This window comes from Salvelinus fontinalis, chromosome 42 (genome assembly GCF_029448725.1).
Source record: "Salvelinus fontinalis isolate EN_2023a chromosome 42, ASM2944872v1, whole genome shotgun sequence".
In the NCBI taxonomy this organism is placed as follows: Eukaryota; Metazoa; Chordata; class Actinopteri; order Salmoniformes; family Salmonidae; genus Salvelinus; species Salvelinus fontinalis.
In genome coordinates, this window is record NC_074706.1 from 8,658,520 (window position 1) to 8,685,760 (window position 27,241).

Consider the following 27,241-nt stretch of genomic DNA (forward strand, 5'->3'; position numbering starts at 1 on the left):
AATACTGGAATTTTGGTACAGGTACAGCCAACTACCGCAAAAATAATATTGTGATAATGCCAATATATTATATCCCAATATGTAATTGTATCGCCTCCACATCACTAGAAACATGTAGTCTGGAAAGTGGATAGTGTGTGTGTGTGTTTGACTGTGTCTGTATGCGTGTGTGCACGTGAGAAAGAGAAGGGGGAGATCCCCCCCCCCCCAATCTATTGTCGCTTTAATGAACATATCTGTCCCTGGCTGGCTGGCGGGCTCGGCTTTGGTCTGAAGAGGTTACAGCGTCTCAGTCTCAGTCTACTCTAGTCATTCTGGCCACAAAGCTGGACTTTGTAGGAATGTTGATCTCTCTCCAAAAAGCGAGGGTGGGATAGTCTCAGCTCCGGCCCTGGCTCTCACTGAACTGAATGGCTGTATCAGACCCAGGCTCAGCCACAAAGAAAAGAGAAGAATGATAGCTTGATCAAAACAAGTCTGCTTCACCGTTCTGTGAACCCCCCCCCCCCCCCCTCCCCTCCTCCTCCTCCTCCTCCTCCTCCCTGTGACTGTAGGAAAACCAGGGGGGGAAACACGGTTCATGTTTGTGTGTTCAGGACCAACCGTTTATTTACTGCAGCGGTCAGAAAATAGAGATTGCGACATGAGCAGAGATACGGGAGAGCAAGATGTGGGAACGTGAAAAATGCCAGCGCAGAGCAGCGACACGCCGGTCAAAAAGAGCTGCTCTGCTGAGTGAAAGAACAAGCCAGATATGTACGAGAAATAACGTTGACGGAGTAAAACAGAGCACAGAAGAAAACACACAGGTCAAACATATCTCTGCTGTGACAGGGAAAAGCTAGAGTTCAGAGAGATTAAAAGCAGACATAAGAGAAGCTACGCTTCAAAGCATCAATCACCATTCTCAGTTCCTGAACGTCAGAGGAATTTCTCGGGCCTATTTTTAAATACGATATTATCGTCAATTCTTCTAGCCTACCTGAACACATTCAAATCAATGGCACCATATATCAAAGGACGTGCAGGGTATCTGGCGTCTGAGACTAAGACATTACATTCAAATTACAGAGAGAATAATCACTTCATTACCTTCAAGCTGAACCTCTTGTCCAAAGCGTTTTTGAATCAGTCACTCGCAGATAGCTTTTACATATACAGTATTGCCATGACTGTAGGCTACTTATATTCAGTACAGTACTCCTGTGACTGTACACAAGTTGCTCAGCAGGGTTCCTCTGTGAACGAGCAGCGCCCTCATTTTAAACAGGTAAGGCAGAATAGGGGCTAGGTCACATGGTGTTGAGCTGACCTATCCTACGCGCTTGACGGAATACTGGGCAGGAGGAAGACCAACAGCCAATCAGAAATGGTTACGGAGGGAGCATGGTAAGCCAATGGAGCAGGGCGGTGTGAGGAAAGCACACTTTGCATACCGTACAATGAGGAAACATCAGTCAGGAAAATACAGAAGTCAATCCTTAAGAGGTCTATAAATACATGTTCCATTTCTAACAGTAAAGCCATGCTAGTCCTTTAAAACACAGACACAGGTGACAAAGAAACATCACCTCAACCAGAACACCAAAAACATTTTTCAATTATTATTATTATTATTTATCTTACTGTACATCTCAGACACTTGGGAGAGATACACCACTAGATCTTTCAGTAAAGGATGTACATGTCGTACATCTTTAACCATTGGGATGTATAAATGCAACAGCTGGGGAATGGTACATGTTCTGCTTGACGCTGGAGGGTCAATTAATAATGGTGGAACTCACGCTCTCTCACAGATGATACTCATGAACGCACACACAACCAGGAGACCCCTGAGGCAACAGAGCAGCGGCGGGACACAAACACATTCACAGTGGAGCGACACACACACACACACACACACACACACACAGTGGAGCGACACACACACACGCAGTGGAGCGACACACACACACACACACACAGTGGAGCGACACACACACACACAGTGGAGCGACACACACACACACACAGTGGAGCGACACACACACACACACACACACACACACACACACACACACACACACACACACACAGTAGAGCGACACACACACACACAGTGGAGCGACACACACACACACACACAGTGGAGCGACACACACACACACACACACACAGTGGAGCGACACACACACACACAGTGGAGCGACACACACACACAGTGGAGCGACACACACACACAGTGGAGCGACACACACACACAGTGGAGCGACACACACACAGTGGAGCGACACACACACAGTGGAGCGACACACACACAGTGGAGCGACACACACACACAGTGGAGCGACACACACACACAGTGGAGCGACACACACACACAGTGGAGCGACACACACACACAGTGGAGTGACACACACACACAGTGGAGCGACACACACACACACAGTGGAGCGACACACACACACACAGTGGAGCAACACACACGCGCAGTGGAGGTGAGGCGTGGCGTGTGGGGAGCCGGAGGTGAGGTATGGCGTGTAGGGAGCCGGAGGTGAGGCGTGGCGTGTGGGGAGCCTGGAGTTGAGGCGTGGCGTGTGGGGAGCCGGAGGTGAGGTGTGGCGTGTGGGGAGCCTGGAAGTGAGGTGTGGCGTGTGGGGAGCCTGGAGGTGAGGTGTGGCGTGTGGGGAGCCTGGAGGTGAGGCGTGGCGTGTGGGGAGCCTGGAGAAGAGGCGTGGCGTGTGGGGAGCCTGGGGGTGAGGTGTGGCGTGTGGGGAGCCTGGAGGTGAGGTGTGGCGTGTGGGGAGGAAGGTAAGGGGGAAGGTTCAGGACAAATGATCCAGGAGTCGGACTCTGGACAGCCCCATCCTGCCCCACTGCCCTCACTGGCGTCCAGACACAATCACGCACACACACCTCATTACATCCCCATCACAGCAAGTAACTGGCATAGACCACTCACTGCCGAGGGTCAATGTCTCAACTCCAATTGAGCGTTCCTCTAAAGTGTGTCAATATGGCCAGTGGCTGTAGGTACATGGATGGTCCACTGACATAATATGTCAATAAGTAGTGTCTTAAGAGCTGTATATCATGTCTAATATTCTGTTACAGGTTTTTCATCGATTCTGTTTGTATTGATAAAGTGATATATCAAATTGGGTTTTTAAATATTTTTAAGCAGGTAACAATAAGACCTGACAAAAGCATTTTGCAACACTTTAATAGCACAAAAGTAAGCACCAAAGCAGGCATTCTGCAAGGGAGAGCCAGGATGTTGTGTTCCAAACACCATCAAATTCAGGGACAGAGTGAGCGGGACTGAGCATTGTCGAGCCGACGGAAAGAGTACATATTTTATTTTTGTTTTCGCACCAAACACACTTTCACACCTCCAGATCTCTATTCATTGTCGGTTCACAGACCACATTTTCCTTTCACATCAAACCATATGGTTCCATCTAACACAAGAGCTTCGGCAAACTTCTGGAAGAAACGTATGTTCGAACCATATTTTACACATAAAAGTTGTTGCCAAACTATCTTTGTCCAACCAACCACGTAACTCCACAGTGAAACAACCAGTTTACAGTGGGCCTACATGTATCAGGCAACAACAACAAAGAAATCCATCATAATTTTAGACGCTGACATAATGCCGTCAAAGCCTAGTGCCTGGAAAGGGAGGAGTCCATTAATATTTTAGTGAGGTTCATAGGGAAAGACAATTGGCTGATGTTAGGAAGGGCAAAATAAATCTGCCGATTGGAGTTGGACACGGGGAAAAAACGATAGAGCCAGGTGTGTGTGTGTGTGTGTTTGTATTTGTGTGCGTGTGTATGTGTATGTGCGTTAATCCCTTTGAAGTACTCCTCACCGTCATCTTCTATAAAGAGAGGTGGAGAGAGAACATGGTTTTAAAAAGGGAAAATAAAATAGAAAACATACAAAGGGTCTGGATGCTTGTGTGTGTGTGTGTGTGTGTGTGTGTGTGTGTGTGTGTGTGTGTGTGTGTGTGTGTGTGTGTGTGTGTGTGTGTGTGTGTGTGTGTGTGTGTATGCTGGTGCATCATTACAGAGACACGCAGAGGGGTTTCCACTCTAATAATACACTGACTCTCTGTAGTGCTGTTCATTGCATCAGCAGCCATCGCCATCGGACTGGCAGCAACAGAGCAATACATAAATGTGTTTCAGCAGGTGTATTGAGGAGTGTGTGTGTGGGGGGGGGGGGGGGGGGGGGGTTCACTGGGCCAGAATAACATCCCCACACACAGCTGCCTTTCATTAAGGTTCACATGCTGCTATCATAACAAATCGCCTCCCTCGAAGAGTGAGAGGAAGGGAGGGTGGGGGACGGTGGGCGGGGATGTGACAAGGGGAGTTTTTGTGTGTGTGGGGGGAGGAAGTGTGTGTGTGTGTGTGTGTGTGTGTGTGTGTGTGTGTGTGTGTGTGTGTGTGTGTGTGTGCGTATTAAATAAATGGGGGGGCTTCACTAAATCACAAACATTCACCTTTCCCCTCTCCAATCTCTCCCGGTGATATGTTGTGATTGACAAAGTCACCGACAGACAGAGGAGCTGTCCCCCCTTTCCCTTTCCTCGTCCCACCACTCCACCACTTCACAAGTGCACTCAACTCAGTGAGCTGGGAGCTGCTCGGGAGCTTGGTTGGGGCTGGTGTGCACTGTGCACTGCTTGCCCGTGGCGGAAGGGAGCCTCTCCTCTCCCCCTCTCCTCCTCCCTCCCTCCCCTCCTCCTCCTCCTCACCTCCGACCCTCCCCCGTTTCAGCATGGCTGGGCTGCAATGAGCCCTGCTCCAATGAAACACGCTATTCCAGGCAGAGTGTGGTGCTCGGTGCTGCCGCTCCTCTCCTCTGCTGCACTGCTCACGCACCACACTTAACAAGCTGCTGGTGAATCAGCCTTGTGCATGCCCTTGGTGGCTATTCCCTTACTCCCTTCTCTTCTATACATCTGTCGCTCTACCTTGGCCTCGCTTCAGTTTTTCATGGTTGCTATACCATTCCCACAGTTTGTCTAAGGAGAGGAGGCATTCTCTACTACAGGCCTCTACGTCTCTCTCTTGCCCTATCGTTTGGAAAGCCTCTGAGGTGAAGTACTGGGTCTTTTGTTCAAACGGCATTGATCTGATAGCATTAATGAAGCTCACGCACATTTGACAGAATTAACACTTCAATATGTCACTGAAAAATGAATTAGAGGCTCTATTTACACAGAATGAACCATCTGGTGCACACAGGGAAGTAACGCCGACTCCTGAATAAGAACACACACTGTTGATGTGATCAGAATGACAAGTGGCAACCGTCTTTCAACCGGTCACACCTGGGCATGGATTTAGAGTGAGGATCACGCCGGCCAAACGGAACTTTATTAACATCATTATAGTAACAAATGATGCCTTCTCTCCTTCCAAAGTACCCCGCACAACCGCCACCAAAGGCCCTGTCATGAGGGTTTAAAAAAAAAAATCACTGGCTACGTATGAGTAACAAATGAAACCTCAGATCTCCAAAGTGAACCCATCAATCATCTGAGAGTTAATGTGAACTAATAAAATCAGATTTTTTGGACATGGGAGATCGACGTGCCCTAGTGCACCAAACTACGTCAGAAATTGATTACGACTGCACTTCAAATGAATTTGACCCGTCCACCCCACCCCACCTCACCCAGCTCCACCCCACCTTACCCCACTCCACCTCACCTCGCTCCACCCCGCTCCACCCCACCTCACAGCTCTCCACCCCACCTCACCACCTTCCACCTCACCACCTTCCACCTCACCACCTTCCACCTCACCCCACTCCAGCCCGCTCCACCCCACCTCACCCCGCTCCACCTCACCCCACTCCACTCCAGCCCGCTCCATCCCACCTCACCCCGCTCCACCTCACCCCACTCCAGCCCGCTCCATCCCTCACCCCGCTCCACCTCACCTCACCCCACTCCACTCCACTCCAGCCCATACCACCCCACCTCACAGCTCTCCACCCCACCTCACCACCCTCCACCCACCCGGGAACCATTTGTTTCGCAGCAATAGAAACATTCGTCTGAATTAGGCCTACCAGGGGCGGTTTCATAAAGATAATACCTTCTGCAAAGAAGGTGTGTCAAATACATCATGTTCCGAGCCTCAAATCTAGACATAAATAATACACATTTATTTTCGTTTTTCACAAACTAACTTTTGCTTATTACTTTCAAAATATTGGTCTTAAAGGTTATTGTTTAGGGCGGAATTTAAATACAGCAATTTCCTCGCTAAAAGGCAATTAAATATCTTTCATTAGGGTTCTTGATTACCTAGCCTAATCATACAGTTCCCCTTTGCAACAATTTCAGTTATATAATTGAAGGGTCACAGGATCAAATGACATCCAGCAGGCATCTAGAGGATGCATAGCAGTACTGTATGTGGATGCCAGTGCCATACGTAATGTAGGCTGGGTGTAGACTACACTAAACCAAACAGATGCGCTTACACTGTACGACAACCCAGTTGTCTGCCCAACAACAGCCCTGTGCCTGCTCAGAAGACCGTTTGGCTCCCTGTGCCTGCTCAGATGACCGGCTGGCTACAAACCAAAGTATGGCCACACAGAAAGTAGGTTAGGTTATCAAAAAGAATATAAAACTTCCTCGCACAATTATTTGAAAAAATAAAGCAAAAAATACCACAAAAGATGTACAATACCTGAGTGAAAATGAGAGACAGCTTGAACAGAACAGAGCACGTATCTGGCCTCTTTCTCTCTCTCCGAGAAACACACAAGACTGAAGTGTAGTAGTTGAACTGTGTATCAGATCTCTCTATGCAGTGCCAGATTATAGCCTGGTTAAACTCCATACGGCCCAGTCCCTGTTTTAACAAAAGCCTATTTAGGAGGTTCCAGGAATCTTTCGTCGGCCTCTCTCTTCAGTCTCATTTTTCAGCCGCAATTACAGGACATGAAGATACCTCGGCTCTCTTAACCCACACTGGCTGTCTGCATCATGTCCAGGCTGTTTAGAGGGCACTGGTCTGAACCTACTGGAGTCAACCACTATCAATGGTTTATAAAATGTAAAAAAGAGAGATAAGAGTGTAATCTCATTTTACAATCTAAAAAAAAAGGAAGAAGAATTAAAACAAATGTTGTATGGAAAATACTAGTGTGCGTGTGTCCCTATTTCTACTGACTAAAGGCTGATTGTGAGAACAAGATGCAACATAACCTTACGCACCTTGTCAATGAAATAATCTACAACTGGAAAGTGACCGTGTTGACCTTTAAGAAAAACTGAAAACAGTCCCTCTATGTACTGAAATAACTACAAAATGTTTGATAGCATTACACTTTTAAACGGGTGTTTCTGACGTTCAATAAAGTATATATTGACTGTCTAATAAATCATTGTTACAGGTCTGCTGTTTCTTTATTAACCAATATTCCCCTGAAACAATGTTTCTCCCCATATCTTATAATAGCCTAACCTGGGGGTTACATTCAAATTGATGTGAATTACGGAACATTTTAATTCTGCTGTAGGCTAAAGGGACCTCCGGGCTCATTGCCTCCGGGGAAAAGAAGGGCAAAGGGCAAAGAAGTGAGCCAAATCACACACTACACACTCTGCACCATATCCATCTAAGGGACAACGATATGATTCATAGTCCTTTTTAAAAATTTATTTGACCTGGATGCTTTTCAAATATTTTGCTATACCGGTAGCGTATTCTATTATATCGCATTGTTGGCATCCCGGTTGGATAAAGACTAGGGTCTATATTCAATCCGTAACGCCGAAGAGCCGCTTTATAGCGCAATTGACAATTAAAGGCAAAGGTAAACGCTGCATGTGTTAGCTCAACGTAAATTACTTTTATATTTATATCCGTAATCTGTAACGCTTCAGCGATACATATTGAATAGAGCCCTAAGACTACTTATACGGAGATAAATCTGTCAGGCTACAGCTTTAAGGAGCCAGTGAGGGGACGAAGCCAGTCCCTTATAATAAACCAACACACGTTTTGGATAACCAACACCGTATGGCCAGAAATGATGACAAACTGAAAGCTTTACAGTGTACTGTTATGTGTTTTGAAAGGTCCCATATAAACCGTAATGATACAGTGTATTAATAATACAATGGAGCAACATATCATGTATTTGTCGCCTTTGTAGAGAAGGAAGACCACGATGTATTATTTTTTCCATTTTATACATTTGTCTGATTATCGACCTGTGCGCTTGTCGCCAAAGAGCATCTGATACAAACTAACACTGGCAGAAAAGTTAAAGGACTAAATACATCTACATGAACAACAACAATGGCACTCATAAATGGCAGCAATGTCTCCCAAATTTGCGAAATAGCAACAATGTGAGAGAGCTAAATATAAATATATATTTTTAATAACTGACATATAGCTGTGTGGATGGATTAAATATAACGTAAAATTACTGTAGGCCTTCAGCTGTACGCAATCAAAAAGCAACTTCAATATATTTTTGGTGCTTATTTTAAGCACGTGTGCAGATGCCAGGTGAACTATTTTAATGTGTCCAACAATGCGTAATCGAATAAAATGCACATATGCCAGTTTATCCTGATCTTAAGTAGTTCAGAAGTTTCACAATACACAACAGACATATACGCTACGAACGGTACCTCAAAATATTAAATGGGATTTTTCTATGGCAGCTTTCATGTCAAGCGCTTATAAAAACACGAACGGCGCGTAATTTATCAACTCCTCTCACAGGAAGCAAACACTAGCCAAACCAATATCCGGCTAACAAATGTGTTTATCATTTGGACAATATTACAATAAATGACAGTACAGTTTAGGGCCCTACCTGATGTGAAGTTGTCCGATTAGAATCCCATTGTTGTTCAGTATCGGTGTGTCAAAACTTCACCAAACGATGCTCCAACTTCTAGGGAATGCGTCGCTGTTTTCTGAATGGAATAGTCGGTGGTAAAACAAAGGTTCTGGCAAACACAACTCTCACTCCAGCTATTTCAAAACGATAGGATAGTCCCGTAGCTCAATGGAAATATAAAACATACCAATGTCGCCGACGTGGTGTTGACAGGTATTCACTGCCCTGGAAAAACAGTGAAGACTGTCTGATCACTCAACAGTAGAGGACAGCGCAGTGAAAGAAGAAGAGGATTCGAGCATGAAGCGGTCCAGCAGTGAGAACCACACATGTGTAACTATTGAGGACCCTACCAACCACAGACGACACAAAACAGGGGGAGATCGAGTTACGATTGTAGTAGCCTATTTGCGCCGAGAGAACCACTGCCTCCGTAAACGTCAGTCTCTTTGGCGTGACAAACGACCGAAAGAAAGGCACTTTCTCACACTCTTCCGACCGCTAACGGCACAAGCAAGGTGGCAATTTTGTATTTTCAAAAGAACGGAGAGGTCTCCGGGTCTACATAGATATTGTTGTCCTGCGCGCGATGGAGCGTCTCCCCCTTCTCGCAGTCAGTCGATGTAAAGACCCAGTGTTCCCCCTGCTGCGTCCAATCAGTATGTATATCTAGCACTATATGGGTAATAATTTAAGGGTCACCCATGAGTTGTGTCGCGGTGTGATAAATGACTCCGCGACGGATATCGAAGCAGTTGAAGATGTCTGTGTTGGTACTGATTAGGCTACACACTCAGATAATGGATTTAGGGCTTCGATTTGGAGAGGATGGTGTATAGGTACAGGCGCTGGGTTATTTGTTTAGTACAGCGCAGCTTGCAGCCTACATCAGTTGTTATGACATGTTAATACATACATCGTTATGTTGTTTTATTTTACGGTCACCTATTTGTATAAGTAGGTTGCCATAATTAGGCCTGCTTAAAATTATTTGGAATTCCGTCAAACAAGCAGTACTGTACCATTTGGTGCCAGGTACAGTAATAACAAATTGTGTACTTTTCCCAGCATAATTACAAGATGAAACTGAGGACAAACGGAGCATTATATTTGAACATATATTGCAGCCAGCCACCCCACTAGAAAGTAAAAATAATGACTAGAATCTGACTTTTTTTTTCTATTCCTGCCAACATGCAGATGCAGCCCATGGTTGCACATGTCCTTTTGCTTTGACTTTGATGTCAATGTTAATAGTCAAATGTCAGGAGGTCATGTCTGGCATGTCTTTCAGTTGACTGAAACTGAAAATATGCACATATTTTGCAGCCTTTGACATACACTGAGTGCACAAAACATCAGGAACACCTGCTCTTTCCATGACAGAGATTCATCAGGTGAATCCAGGTGAAATCTATGATCCCTTATTGATGTCACTTGCTAAATCCACTTCAATCAGTGGAGATAACGGGAGGAGAGGTTAAAGAAGGATGTTTAAGCCTCGAGACGTGGATTGTGTATATTCTGCCATTCAGAGGGTGAATGGGCAACACAAAGGATTTAAGGGCCTTTGAACAGAGTCTGGTAGTAGCTGCCAGGTGCACCGGTTTGTGTCAAGAACTGCAACACTGCTGGGGTTTTTCACGCTCAACAGTTTCCCGTGTGTATAAAGAATGGTCCACCACCCAAAGGACATCCAGCCAACTTGACACAACTGTGGGAAGCATTGGAGTCAACACGGGCCAGCATCCCCGTGGAACGCTTTCGACACCTTGTAGAATCAATGCCCCAATGGAGTGAGGCTGTTCTGACGGCAACAGGGGGTGCAACTCAATATTAGGAAGGTGTTTCTAAAGTTTTGTACACTCAGTGTATAAGCCTGCAAATATTTAATGGAGACCAATATGTCTTGCAACTAACCAAACCAAACACACATCTTAAGATGAGCAAATATGTCATGGTCTAATCAGCATTGTCCTTTTACCCACTCTCCACAATATAATGACCTGGGAAAGATGAGCAAAATATCAGACAGACCGTCCACCTGTTACACCAGTAATATAACTTCTGCCTCGACTATCTTTTTAACTGTAAAAATCAGTCAGACAAGCTCAGGGGCAGACTCGTCATTTTAATAAGGGTCGAGTTAGAGTCGACACAGTTATGTTGCAACTGCTGTTCGAATTTGCCACTGAGCCCCACCTCTTAGTCCATATACCCGTGTCTGTCTGTTCCTGATTTGAAAAGCATTTGACTGAATCTCATGAAACTAAAAACCCTGTTGAGACAGACCTACACCCAGACACACCACCTGTTACAAGCCAAGCAAAAGGGATGAACTTTTAACAAGCTTTGCCCTCGTTGCCCTCCTCTGATACCTCACCTCAGACTGAGTGCCTGGCCGGTTGCCGGGCGGTTAACAAGTGGAGTAGATAGACGTGCACAGCCCAATATCCCTACTCCCTCCCTGGTTGGGGTTGGGTGGAGTGAAGTGGACGCCGGTGGGAGGGTGGTACTGCCTTGCACCAAAACCAAACGAAGCATGCCAGGTGTTTCTGGTTGCCATGGCGGCGTGGTGGAGAGCTAGTGCATGTGAGCGTGGTGCAGTGGTCATGACATGATTTGATTGCAACATCTCAGCCTCACTCACGTCTCCTTATACGAAACATGGTCTTGCCTTGAAAGGAGCCATTTCAGGTTTAAAGGTTTAAACACTGGTTGGATTCAAAGTAATGGCCCGGACTGAAAAGAGTCCCACCCTGCAGTGTCGAGGTGATAGGTTAAAAGACAGGACATTATTTAAATGAAAAAAAATCTATAAATTTGTTTAAAAAAATTACAACTGGACATTATTCTGTCAAAAAATAACTATTTAGGGAAGCAAGGAATACAAGATGAAGCAGTGTAAGGATTGTACAATACAATATAGTCGTTAGCCCATACTCAAGTCATTATTTTTGCTATGAAATATAAAAGTGTTTTCTTTTTGTCTTTCTCTATGTATTATTAATTTAGCTGACACTAATCTGAGGGACAAACCATAAAAAAGGACATGTCTTTGGAAAGCAGGGCATACTGGACATAGCGCTGCTACGGCTGTGTTGCCAACCATGGGGAGGACTGCGCCATAACAGTTAGCATTTTCACAGCAGGTCCACTCAATCTGAAACGTTTGAAGCTAGTGCAATGTTTTACACATTGATTGGGGATTTAATTGCAAATATCAATGCCCACTCTACCTTTGAAGTCTGTTTTTGTCTGTTTAATGACATACTGAATGAACAATGGAAGGAAACACTACAGCACGGTAATACAAATGCTAACTGCTATTGTGGAATCATTTCACAGCAAAACTAAAAACACCAGTAAAACTAGTGGAACTAACGCGGATAGAAAATAAATACTGCAGCACGTATCCCAACCTCCACATTAAGGAATTCATATGTAACGTTAAATAATTTCAGAATTTTTATGTCAACTTTGTTTATTTTTTTCTAGGTCAGCGCCAGTATTTCAATTATTGCTCAATTGCTCTGAGAAACCAAACAAATCATATTTAGTCTTTTCAGAGAGCACTCTATTCTCGACAAGTTACCACTTTTAAAAGCCATTATCCGTAACATTGTTCTCTCGCTGGTCTAAAACCTCCCAATTATGGATATCAATCAATTCGTACACTCCGATATCAATCATTCCGTACACTCTATTCAGAATAAAAGAACACGTCCATCCACTGATTTTAACAGCCTAATCAAAAAAAGTGCTGTGCAATGCCGGTAAATAGACATAGATGGGCTCTGGCTGAAAGGGGAGATAGATTGATAAATAAATAAGTGAGAAAGTAGATAAAAGAACCCCTGGTGTTTGAGATGCGGTCCAATCACACAGAAATCATTCATACCAACTGAGATAGAAGACACATCACCATCATCAAAGCACTTCATCTCTCTATCCCCCTCCCTCACCTTGTTGCTCCCTGACCTTGTCCCTCCCTCACCTTGTTCCTCCCTCACTACCACGCAGACGCACGCACGCACACACACACACACACACACACCCACCTGGGGGGACATTTCTGATTTTCCAACCAAAAGAATGCAGATTTATTCCCTGTTCTCCATCAACAGAAAATAAGAGAAGTCAAACTGACGAACAGACGGGCGGACGGACAGAGAGACACACAGTGACATGTGGAAGTGACACGTGTGCCAACACTGATCCCAGAAGCTGTGCCTTTGGGGCTGCCCAGATCCAGGGATGGAGCAGAGCTGCCTACAGCTTGGCACAAGACCTCTGGGGCCCCAGACAGGGGCAGAGACACAGCGAGAGGCACCATGCATGGCTACACGCCTGCCTGTCCTCCTGCACAGAATAGAGTTAATGACCATAGGTCACATGCAAGGGCAAGGCCCTGTATTTGCAGGAAGGTAGATCAGATGCACTCAAATAAGTAGCCTAAGTATACACATACTGTTACGAACACATGACCAGACACATGTATAGTGTAGTAGGTAATGGTATACACAGCTAAATGCACAGGACACACACAGAATGACGATGCGTTTGTAGCTGTGAGGCAGTGAGTCTGCTCTGTAACCCCTCCTCCCGGAGCATCTTTCACATGACTGGTGAAGTGTTAGGACGAGTCAATGTCAACAGCCTGCCTGGTCTCTCTCTCCCTCTCTCTCTCTCTCTCTCTCTCTCTCTCTCTCTCTCTCTCACTCTCTCACTCTCTCACTCTCTCACTCTCTCACTCTCTCACTCTCTCAATCTCTCAATCTCTCACTCCCTATTTCTGTCCGTCTATCTCCGTCAACTCTCTCTCTTTCCCTCACCCTCAACCCTCCCTATCTATCTATCTCTCTCTCGCTGCAACCTGATCTCATAGTTTCACTTCAGGATTTGACGTAATTGGATGAACGTCGATTTTTGAGCCATTAATTCCATCTGGTAAAAGGGTTTATACAGAAACAACTGAAAGGGTTAAGTTTAGGTTTTAATTCAGAGTGGTTAAGTTTAGGGCTATGGTTTGGGAAAAGCATAAAACTAAAACATTTTTAAAAAATGCGCTCTTTCCTTTTTTGTAGTGTCATCAAGTACTCTCCGTGCTTACAAGAGCATTGTGGACTGCTGTGGTGCAGCTGTCTAAATTTGAGCCCAGTGGTGTCGCATCGTTGTTTTGGTGAGCATATGGACGTCCTCAGGACCTTTTCAAACGTCCCAAATCAACGTGCGTTTCTAGTGACCAGGCTGCTCTCTCACCCGCTCTCTCCACCGCACCTCTCTCTCTCTCCACCACTCTGTCCATCCCTCTGGGCTTCAGGGTCCCCTCATCTCCAGCCAACTCCCAACTAGGGCACACACACATGCACACGCACAACACACACGCATGCACACACACACACACACACACACACACACACACACACAGTGCAAACCAGATGAGCATTTCACACGGCCCATGCACACACTAATGCAGCCCAGATGGAGTGCTGCTCATACAGGATATACACTTTAACATGTACAGTACAGGATATACACTTTAACACATACAGTACAAGATATACACTTTAACATGTACAGTTCAGGGTATACACTAGATTCCATATATTAGTACAGGACATACACTCGATTCTAGATATTAGTACAGGATATACACTCGATTCTATATATTAGTACAGAATATACAATATATTCTATATATTAGTACAGGATATACACTAGATTCTATATATTAGTACAGGACATACACTAGATTCTAGATATTAGTACAAGATATACACTAGATTCTATATATTGGTACAGGATATACACTAGATTCTATATATTAGTACAGGATATACACTAGATTCTATATATTAGTACAGGATATACACTCGATTCTATATATTAGTACAGGATATACAATAGATTATATATATTAGTACAGCATATATACTAGATTCTATATATTAGTACAGGATATACACTAGACTCTATATATTAGTACAGGATATACACCAGATTCTATATATTAGTACAGGATATACACTAGATTCTATATATTAGTACAGGATATACACTAGATTCTATATATTAGTACAGGATATACACTAGATTCTATATATTAGTACAGGATATACAATGGATTCTATATATTAGTACAGGATATATACTAGATTCTATACATTAGTACAGAATATACACTAGATTCTATATATTAGTACAGGTGCAGCACGTACAGTAGCATTACATGTTTGGACACACACATGACTTGACTAAAGATGGAGAAGAACAGTTCACCACATACAGGATGTGTTCATGTAGGACACAGCAGTATGTTGCCTTCCAGATAACACTGGAAACACATTTAGAGGTGTACTTTTCTGTACAAGTGTACTCAGAAATTACACCTGACGGTCAACATATTATCCAATTTCACCATTGATATGATCCATACTACCTCTATGCTCTTTACTACACCTCCACACAAATAAGAAAAAACAAGGAAATGGAAAATGTACACCGTCCATCAGCACCATAACCAATACTCTTGTATGTGCAACGGCCTTAACATAAGCAATGATACTAGATGCACTGTACTGTTGGTTGACTGTAGGACATTATAAACATTGATACTAGGTGTGCTGTGGCATGTCTCGAGAGATGTTATCTACGGTGATGAATTCCTTCACTTTATTTCCCTCTAGCTCCATCACTTCAACAATAGGCCACCATATATTTCAGGCCTGACCTCATCTCTCCAGACATGTCCTGCTTGGTGCAAGAGTCTCTAGCTGTGTGCCATTTATAGGAAGGGAGAGAGGGAGGTGAGGGAACAAGGCCCAATGATTAATACTGTACCTCTCCCCCTCTCTCTCCCATTCTCTTCTTTTCTCTCTGGTATACTGTCTAGGTTACTGTGGTCCTCCCTCTTGTCTTTAGACCATTATTGATGGGAGATGAGACACGTCACCTCCTCTGTCCTACTCTGTGACCTCAGTAGGACAGAGGGAGACAGAGCTTCTATTTTCGTTCCCATTCAAAGGCTTTTCCTTTTTTCCACTACTCTGTCTTAGTTAAGTGTTCCGGTGTTGATTTCTTTCACCCAGGATACTAGGATCTCCTCCTTGACTTCACCCAGGGCAGCCTCCATAGAAAGAGACTGATGGAAGGATATGGGTTAAATAAGTGGATTCTAGCTTTACATGTTCTGTATAATGTATAGGGGATATATTAGACTTTTGAGATTGACTTTGAGATTGTAATGTTTCGCACGCACACACACGCAGAATAATAAACTCATTCACTGCTTTTAATCTGACCTGTTGACCCCATCTGGAAGAAAAAGGGGGTGAAGGGATAGAGGGGTGGAGAAACCAGCAGGCATGACAATTATATGTCTGATCAATATTTTGCGTCACCGTTCTCATCCTTGGAAAACATCCATTTTGAATCAGTCTACGCTGTACTGCCGTATAATTGAGAGTAATGAGAGTATAATGTGAGTTCTCAGTAGGCCTCTGTGTAAAGTATGTGCTTGGGAAAATGATACACCAGGAGAGGCTATGTTGATTGTGTTAAATGGTCTGGGCTTCCATCCATCCTCTTCAAAGTGGTGATGACAGAGATCAGAGTCTGTATCTATCCTGGAAACATCCTGGAAACATTTTGTGCCCGATGTGCTTCTCTACATAACGACAGTAACTAAGGACAGGAGTGTTTAGAACAGCATGGACGGACAGCTGCTTAAAGGGGAAGTCTGTGATTTAAAAAAAATTGCTGACACTTATTTAGATAGAACTGCTGATGGACTCGGGCTCAATGTAACCACTCTCATATCCATAAAACAAGCACATTCTGGGTTATGGTTGTTGAACTAAGTTGTATTCTCCAAGAATAAACAGCTATATACCCTTCATTTACATATCCACAAATGGATATACCAATCCCAGACTACAGCTTGAAACCAAAGTGATATAACTAAGCGGTGTTCAGAACTGCATGGCCAGTGAGCCGCTGAAACCAAAGTGTTAGTTATGATGCTAAACATCTTCACACATGATGGGAAACATGATGAACCCCTGAGCAGAAAGACTGTAAATAAACACTGGTCTGTAAAGAAAGAATCAAGCCAAAAACAAGTTGTGTGTGGTAAGAGAATCTTATCAATTTATAGCCTGGTCCCAGATCAGTTTGTGCTATTATTCCACTCCTTGCCACTCTTGTTTGGCATACGACAAGGTGTGGAATGATCGCACAAATAGGTCTGGTACCTGGACTACTCAATTCCCTCAAGAAACCAAAATCAAGCGTTTTTTTCAATCGTCTCGCAACTCTAAACTCCCAACTCTCAACTCTCAACTCCCAGCTCTCAGCTCTCAACTCTCAGCTCCCAGCTCTCAACTCCCAGCTCTCAACTCCCAGCTCTCAACTCCCAGCTCTCAACTCCCAGCTCTCAACTCCCAGCTCTCAACTCCCAGCTCTCAACTCCCAGCTCTCAACTCCCAGCTCTCAACTCCCAGCTCTCAACTCCCAGCTCTCAACTCCCAGCTCTCAACTCCCAGCTCTCAACTCCCAGCTCTCAACTCCCAGCTCTCAACTCCCAGCTCTCAACTCCCAGCTCTCAACTCCCAGCTCTCAACTCCCAGCTCTCAACTCCCAGCTCTCAACTCCCAGCTCTCAACTCCCAGCTCTCAACTCCCAACTCTCAACTCCCAACTCTCAACTCCCAACTCTCAACTCCCAACTCTCAACTCCCAACTCTCAACTCCCAACTCTCAACTCCCAACTGCCAGCGAACATTTTAGTCATCAGTAATACAGTAACAGGTAGTAAATCAAACGATTATAACCACATTTTAACGGAATGGGAACATTTCTCCTTCTTTCCTCTAGGAATAATGATGTTATTGGGTACTAATAACACATGTCAGTGATACTTAGGAGCCAACAGGCCTCCTCCAGGACCACCTAGTGGGGCCCCGACTGCCTGGGTGTGGGTGTGGGTGTGTGTGTGTGTGCATGTCTACCTACCAAGCAAGGAAACACCACATTTCATTCCTTTAAAAGGAAATGTATAACATTTCTGTTTTATTTCCCCCTTACTGAGGGTCACTTTCTCAAATAAATGTGTCAAATAAGAACAGTGAGTGGTAGAAAAGCAGAGTGTTATTGTACACTTTGGGCATATTATGTTTGAAATTCCAGAGCACAAACACCAGAATGTTGTAGTATAGTAACAGACTACAGAAGAACAGAATTCCATTAAAGACTATTGGCTCGAGTCCGACGTATCAAAAACGAGTAATAATTCAAATCGTATGGTTCTTGGCTGCATGAAAACAGATAGCTGGAGTCACTTTAGAACACCGCTTAACAGCAGTTTAATCAATTGCAGGTATGCGCTCGAGGTGATGTCATTCATCTGTGGTTCGGGGAGGGAAACACTACGCCTGTTTTCTCTTGCTAATGCGCCAGGTTGAGTCTTAAACCATGTCCCTATGGTGGGGCTACACACACACACACACACACACACACACACACACACACACACACACACACACACACACACACACAGTGCTTAGAGTGAGGCTAAACACACATAACCATACACAGATCAGATCCATTTACTGACTAAAGGCCCTGACTGTGTTTTGTGGCTGGCTAGCCAGAGGGTTTTTACCTGTTATTTTCTTAGACTCTAGACTCTGTAAAGCATACAGCTCTGCTCCCACAGACCTTTGACCCCTCTAGCTCAGTCTAGGCGCATGTCAGTGAGACCAACAGAGGGCGTCTTTCAATATCATTTTTTTTTCTCTTTCTGGCCGACCTCCCAATTACATGACATTCCTGGTCATGATTCACATGTGCTGTCACAGGCCAGCTATTTCACAGAGTCACACTGGCCTTGCTTGTCACGTTACTGTGAGACGTCAGAGAGTTGAACGCTTTAGGAGCCAAGTTACCCTTTAGAACAGTGGTCGCCAACCCGGTCGATCGCTCCTTTTTTTAAATCGTGTTGAGCTGTTGCCGGTAGGTGCACCTACTGCGCTGCTCAATCGGATAGCTCAAATCACCGTGGCTACAGAGGTTCCATGACCCTGGCCACAGCCAAGTGTAATAGGCTCCTAGTCTGCGTAAGATTGAATGACTTTTAAAACCATGACCACAGAGAGACTGTCAACGAATACAGCAAAGAGCTGCTGTTTTTATGAGTGAGTTTATATTCAGCACTGGCACTGTTTTTATTCAACACTATTACAAAACGTGCTTCTCCGTACTTCCGCTCGGGCTGCAGCTGCAATGAATGTGTAGCCAAGTATCGATAGCCCTGCATTTTATTATTATTAGCAGCTCGTGTCGATTTTAGTATTGAGGAATATTTAACTTTCTCTGGTCATATGAACAACATGAATTTGTGCATGAGGCAGATGCGGTGCAACTCCAGTTTCGCCATCAGGTGGAAGACGGTGTCCCCTCTCTCTGGTCATCAGTCTCACCGGAGGAAAGGAAGGAGAGAGCAGGGACCGTGAGAGGCGGTTGGGAAAAATCGTTGAACAGTCATTCAACTCGGAATTCCAAGTCGGAAACTCGGGCATCTTTCTAGAGCTCCCGACTTTTCGACCTGAAGATCCCTGACGTCGTGATTTGACCTCGTTGACCACCAGATGCAGGTACCATCAGTTCAGTAAAATAAAAAAGCAAATGATTTCAATTCATGCTCAGTGCCTCACAAGTTCTAAACCAACAGGCCTACTGCCCAAACCTCATTCCTAAAAAACTGTTTGTGTGAGGTGAATGTAAAACAATCTGAGCAGTAGATCTCAGCTTGCTTTTTGACTGCGAAAGTGATCTTGACTCAGAAAAGGTTGGTGACCACTGCTTAAGAAGAAGCCAAGACACAATTGTATTACCCCTTTAAAAGGTTTTCATGTCAAGGTTTTGATGAGACTGAAGTAAACACACATGGAACCCTATTCCCTATATATGAAATGTATATCAAACCATTTTGAAATGTTGACCCTGATGTCAGACATTGGCTCCTTTATTTATAGAAAGACCAATACAGTGCACTACTTTTCACCAGGGCCCATAGGGCTCTAGTCAAAAGTAGGGCACATTATAGGGAATAGGGTGCTATATAAGCACCCAATTGACTGCAGTACATCTACAGTATTTCGAGGCGTCCATTGGGACCTGACTAGTTCATCGGCAGAGCTTGATATGGGTAACTCTATCCCGGTCTATACATTGGTTTCTGAAAATTTTGACGCTTGTTGCGGTCACTGCTGGTGCTGTTTATTTGATTCGTGATAAATACATTTCAGAAAATGCTTTGGAAAGATAGGAGAGAGTGAAAGTGCAAGTGCAGCGCTTTTCCTGTTTTAAAATCACATGCCTATCTTTGTGAAACGCTGCAAGTTCACCACACCCTCCTCTCCCTGACATCATCAAACTCGGAGTACTAAATGCATATTTCATGAGATATAAAAAAAATCCCAGACAGTTTGGTACGGGGGCGACGGCAACTGTTCTGTTTTTCCAAAACATATCAAATGTATGGATGGAGGGACTCTGAAACTAAGCCTGCTTACAAAGCGTTTTTACGGAACGGAACAAGTGATGAGAAACTCTGAAAGGGACCATTTGCAGTCCCCTGCATGAGTTAGCCTGCCTTCTCCCATAGTAATGTCTACATTAAAACAACACTGGCAGCATAACTGTATTACTCTACCTCGCTCCCACACACACACACACACACACACACACACACACACACACACACACACACACACACACACACACACACACACACACACACACACACACACACACACACACACACACCTCTGAGTGTCTCAATAACATCACTGAGACTTGCTAGTCACGGCCAGCCTAGTATTACATTCCATATAGAGTTCATATATTTCAACACCTTGAGGAAATAAACGACTTTAGCATGTATAATGACATGTGTATGCAACATTAGCATCCATAGGGTAATCGTCCGAGGCGCCTTGAGTAATGAAGTAATCTCTTGGTCTGATTGGCCTTAACATGTGGAACCAATACACACTGTTAGCCTTCTGGGTCTTAGTTAGCATTAGCATCACCTAATAGAAAGGGAGGGTGTGATTAGCATGTAGCACTAGATGTTATCAGAATAGAGGGGCCTCAGGTGTGATAATGGTTGATATTTCCCTCAGACTGCTTTGGGGAACGGGGGGCCCTAGTTTTTCTGTTTTCTTGATGAGGGGGAGATATTTTGACGTGACACACGGAGACGGGAACTAAAGAGCTGAGTCAGCTGTATTGTGACCGCGGGTCCTGGGAGTCCCGCTCTAAAAGGTCACCTTTCAAACAGATCTCATCCATTTCCATAACTCTGTCAATCCCAATCACAATATTAGGCTGCTTTTGGGACCACTAACTGGGATAAAAAGAAGCATAGAGGAAAATCAAGAAAGATAATTCAATTATGCAGTTTTCATTCAGCCAAGCCTATGAATGGTCCTGTGTGGTTCAGTTGGTAAGAGCCTGGCGCGCTAGCAACACCAGGGCCGTGGGTTTGATTCCCGCTGGGGCCACCAGCACAAAATGGTACGCACTCACTGTTGTAGGTCGCTTTGAATGAAATCATACGCTAAGTGGCATATATTATGATGAATCGCGACCTTTCAGCTGTCAATCTGTAGTTGATAAGTCTGAAAATGATTCAAAAACATAGATACATATTCATGAGTGTGTATCTCTATTCATACTGTTCAGATGGATTCAGACAAAATATTATGCTGGTTATTGGCTGCTTAGGGAAAATGAGTCTACGATGATGAAATGATCCAGTCATGATATGTCTGTGGATTTTCTAAAGAATGGACAACTGGACATTGAAATTGCACATCTTTCAAATTCATGGTTATCAACAGAAAATATATACTACCGTAATATCTGTTGTGGCCTGAGGCGGTACGTGCGATCATCCGTGTTGGACTTTCAAACAGCTGAATTATAATATGACCAAATATTATACGTGAGTAACTTAAAAGAAAGCATAGAAAGCCTATATGCTAGGAAGACATAATTATCATTATTAAAACCATCACACAGTTGTATCACATTACCTGTCACAATAATAGAGAATAGTCTACAGTGTGGCTGCCCACTGTGTCCCCCCATAACAATGGTGTCTCAAGGGGGTGTTTCTGTGGCCAGGTGGCCCGGGACTAAGTCTATGACAATGTCAACGGGCTTTACCACTGGCGCCAGGGAACAGCCCCCAACCCTGTCCTCTCCTCTATTCTCCCAGCTTCACTATAATAGTTTGGCCTTAGCATCCAACAACGCATTTAAAGAGGTAAACAATCAATCATGACCAAAATCCTACTTCTGGGAGGCTGGGAGCCCTGAACAGCGGGGGGGATTCTCTGTGTTTTATGTTCGAAGCAATTAAAGGGAAAGATGTTATTTTTTTAAACAGTCAGCCATCTTAGAACAATAGAGTGTGGATCCCTTCCTAGTCTCCGTCTCCGTTCTGAGCCTGGTATTTTCAGGAAAGGGGTGGCACTGCGGAGGACACAGTTTAACTCCAGGTTAAATGGTCAGGTATGTTCTCTGAAGGCATCTCAATGCTCCCAGTTATTGAACAAGACATTGTCGTTTGAGGACGGATTAACAAAGAGTTCATCGGTGACGAATAATCTATGCTAAGAGCAGTGAAAAATATGTCTTAGCATTTTTATTTTACAACTAATCCTGTCTGCAGTCAGACAGGCGAGGGGCAGAAAAAAAAAGTGAAATACTGTTGTAATCCCTTCAAGTACATGCATTTATCTGAAAAGACAGACAGGGATATACTGTAGCGAACCACAGAATTTCTACAAATACGTACAAGTATTATTGTTTAATTCTTACTATGAATGTATTAATAATATTAGTGGTAGTAGTAGTTGTAACCGTTGTGCGCTTGAGAGGCATACCACATTACCACAAAAACATCCACATTGTGTGCATTTGAGATCCTTTTTCTTCTCTAAACGCATTAGGTGGCGAATGATTACATCTCAGACATGTTATGAGACATCTGTCTAAATCTGTAGTGACGTAATTGTATAATTGCCCATATGGAGCTCTTCCCTGGAACACGCTCTTTAGAGTTGGCAGGAGGGATCAGCAAGGCTCTCGGACCACTCTCTAGCGGAGGGGAGAGGGACACAATATGAGGAGGTTTGAAAAATATTGTCCGCGCTAATCAAAAGACTGACATGCCAATTAAGTCCTTCTCGTCGTTGGAGAATGTCCTCCGCTGACTGCTGACGAAGCACAGCGAAACATGTGAAACACTACAGAGAATATCACAAAAAGGCCTCAAATAAAAGCAAACCAAACTGACATGTTAATGTGTTTTGGAGGGTTTCGATGAATCAGTCGAGGAGCCACATTTTTCCTACATTCTACGGTAAAAAGGCAAGACAAAGAGTTCAATGCATGAAGAGGAAACAAAACTCTTGTAAGACACAACAATAAATACACAACCCAAACCAGGATATTGAACCACGACTTAGTGCACTAAACATCTTAGCGATATCGTACTTGACCTGCTGAACTCTCCCAAAATCTCCCCAGATCTCCTTCTCTCCAGGGATAGGGAGGCGCCCCCGCTGCACATTACCGATGTCGTGCGAGCGTATAGCCTAAAAAGGTATCGGCGTCTCCTCCTGCATGCTGGGTAAAGTGGAACCAGACGTGGTTGGACACCTGCGTGGTGTACGGTGGCAGGTGTCCTACGGTCTCCCTCTAGCTCACAGTCCTGTAGTCATTTATCACCACTGTTATTTATGGAGCAGGACATGCTAGAGGAAATGACTGAACCTGACTCCCTTTCAAAGGCCCATCAAAGGACCTAGCTCTAACCTCCTGGCTCCCATGAAACATGCAATACCGATGCATCTACAGCGGTGTACATCACAAGACCTATAGGCTACACAAGGGGATGTCCGCTCACTGTTAGGCTGCTCCCCAATGTGATCTTTTAATAAAGCTTAGGTGATACAATAACGTTTTGACAGGTCACGAGACCCAACCTCCAGCTGTTTAACATGTCCAATATCCATAGCCTCGTTTAAGGAGTATGAACATCCCATTTAGGTCAATAATAGCCTTGTATGGTACGACATAATAGTATGTATATACTGGATATTATGTTAATATTATGAGTGACTAACTCAAACTGAGGCTAAAAACTGAAGCTTATGAAGTAAGGAAATATTTGAATAGCGTTTTTTTTAAATATTATCTGTTAGCTGACTTTCATGCTTTCTTGTGGTGAGCCAAATAATGTGATGTGACGACATTGTAAATGTAAATGACTCCGCCATTTGATAGTCATCTTCAGCTCCCAAAGCTCCCACCTACGGTGACAGTAAAAAAAAAAACGTGCTTTCCAGATCCCCTCTGTCCCCCAGATGGAGAAAAGGCTTTAGTCAGATAGACTCACAGAGGGCGGTTAACCCTCTTCCTCCCCTGACAAACCATTAGTTCCAATTCACAAGAGAAAGAAACGTGGCTTTTTCAAGAGTTGACCCCTCCTGTAGATAATTATCTTTTATGAGCTTTTTTTCTTCTCTTTTTAAAAGTTTTATTTTCGCTGAAAGTTCCTCTCTCGTGAAGAAAGGGAGGAAGAACCTGGACCGGACACATCTACAATCGCAGAGTTCACGCTCTTTGTACATGTCACTCTCTATGGCAACCAATAGGAAAATGGATTCTTCTTTGGCATTGCTGAAAAGGGGTAGAAGAAGAAAAATGGCCACCGGCTAATCCTTCCTCATGAAAGGGGAGGAAACTCGCTCTTCTCTTACAGAGGGGTGGGGAGGGGGAGAGAGAAAGAAAGAGAGAGAGACAGAAAATAGAGAGAGAGCCGGAGAGATTGAGAGAGACAGAGGGAAAGAGAGCGAGAAAGAAGGAGAGAAATAGAGAGAGAGAGAGAGAGAGAGAGGCAGGCAGACAGACAATGGCATTAGCATCAGAAACATTAGCTATAGTCCAGGGCCCTGTGACTCAGCAGGTGGTCTCCGGCTGAGGTTCCAGACTGCAGCGCTTGCCTTAATCCCCTTTTCCCCGTGTTCTCTCTCTCTCTACTAGCGTTCTGACCCCACGCTGCGATGAAGTTATCAGAGAATACAGCCTCCCTATCGCCCTGGCTGTGACCCGTCGGCATTCTTCTCTCCTTCGCACATCAAAACAACGCTTTCATCAACCGGTATTATCTGCGTGAAAGCCCAATAATATATACTCCAACTCTTGCCATTCAATCGCGTGAAAACATCATTTGAACCGTGCCCCCTCTCTTTCCCCTCAACGGCCACCACCCGACCCGGGCTCTCTTCTCTCTTTCTTTGCAGAGAAAGAAAGTCTTAACCCAAAAATATGTGTCGTTTCCAGAAGAGCCCTGTGAAGTGAAGACTGTTAAAAAAAAACGTCGGTCCGGGTCACAAATTGAGGAAGACGCGCTTCTGTGACCAGTCAGAACAAATTACAGTATATAAATACAGTATATAATCACAGTACATCAATAGTGATGAACTTAGACGCACTACTGGTGACTTTTAATGAATAGCCTATTCAAATCACTTCAGCCCAAAATATTGTGCATTCTAAAATTCCTCTTTCGTGAATGCAGACCCCGCCATTGTATCCGTTGCCCTACTTCGCTGAGATGCTGCTCTATTCATTGTCAAAACATTTTTGAAAGACAGAACAAAGGGGATATATTTTCAAAGTGATATGTGAAACAATGTTATTTCAAACACTTCTAGTACTCCGAAAAACTCTGCTCCCCCCCCCCCCCTCCCCCCCCGCCCCCCCCCCCCCTTGAATGGCGCGATGTGCACTATGCATCCACACCAAAGCGTCGGTGTGCATAGTAATATCGCAAGAAGGCACTGGCTTTGATTCGCCTGCTGCACACACGCTGATTGGCTAGCTGAGTTTGTCATAAGCATTTCATTAGGTCACGGAGTGCTGGGGTTTTCTCAACAGGACGTGACGTAAGCAGAGGGCGAAGCCATCCCGGGAGTCTCAGGGATTACGAGTTGCCATGTGAGTGTAGGTAGAAATATGGATTCTACAACGACACTGGATACTACCGGGGTTTTGAAATGCATGTATACATTTCTTCTCATTTATATTTTTCATAGCATGAATTAGAACGATCTACTTAATAATTATTCAAACATTGCATTGCATTTGATGTAAAGTGTCAAGGAATTACTTTGACAGGATTGAGTGAATCAAATCAAATCAAATAGAAATGTTCTTACCAGGGAGTCGGTATGCCGCGTAGATGGAAGTCATCTGACCAATCCGATCCTCTTCAAAATCAAAAGAACCAATGGGATTGATATATTTTTTTAAAGAGACAAATCCATTGGTCTCTCAGGAAAGCCCAGTATTGCTGCTTCGCTGTGTGTCTGGCGATCAGCTCTTCGTCCTCCAATAAAAAAAGAAGAGAACAAACATGAGTTGGTTTCTTTTTCAACAAATCACCAGGCCAAAGTCGTAGGAGAAATGTTTGTCTACGTGTACACACCAATTACTTACTATCTTATGGAAGTAGGTTATTAAGTACACATTCCCCTTTACCATAATAACCTGGAATAATGAGCGCAGGACAGTATTTAGTGTCAATAATGTGGGAAACAGGTACTTTGTGTTCAGAAAAATGAATGTGCAGACAGAACTGTGCTCCTTCACAGTATCCTTCACAGACATCGTTAGTGTGTATAGTGGTCATGTGAGAGTTACTGGACAGGATAGAACCTCCCTCCCCCTGATGAGGACACACTACAGGGAACAGATACAGCCTCCCACACAATTGTTTTTGATTAAGGATCAGATTTATGGTAGTATGTTGAAATAGTAAGTTACCTTTGGCCCAAAATGGTGTTCTATGAGGCAGACGAGGCCCTGGAATGCTACTTAGGAAGGAAGACACTGGGGAGCCATGGGGGGAGTACAGTATGAATATGTTCCCTATAGTGTGTCCTCATCGGAGGGAAGTCTATCCTCCCCAGTCTCCTCCTCACCAACTACATTCCAGGGCCTCGGCTTTCTCATAGAACGGCCATTTTGTGCCAAAAGGACAAGCTTTGAAAACCCCTTAATATTTCCACATACTGTGCAACATACTGTACATCTGATCATTCATCAAGAAAACATCTCAGACAATTTCAACAAAATATTTCAGCAGCTGCGTTCTATCTGTGATGATTGTGCTGATTCCATTGATTATGATTTGTGAGGATTTCCCGATGGTGTCTAATGTGATGGTTATCTTGCTGACGGTAGTTTCTTCGGTGGTAAGAAAGGCAATGGATTTGGGC

General features: G+C 44.2%; 1 protein-coding gene across 4 annotated transcripts in view; it reads right to left on the reverse strand.

Moving 5' to 3' along the window:
- LOC129841361 (teneurin-3-like) overlaps window positions 1–27,241 on the reverse strand; it is a 527,857-nt gene that overhangs the window by 204,899 nt on the left and 295,717 nt on the right. Inside the window, exons 1-2 of one of the 4 annotated variants that reach the window (XM_055909599.1) lie at window positions 9,068–9,698; window positions 8,854–8,956 (exon numbers count right to left, since the gene is read on the reverse strand). The gene's annotated coding sequence lies outside the window, so the exon portion shown is untranslated. Of the gene's footprint in view, window positions 1–8,853; window positions 9,702–26,179; window positions 26,350–27,241 lie in introns of those variants that run through there. The other 3 variants (XM_055909600.1, XM_055909602.1, XM_055909601.1) reach the window with 3 other exon arrangements.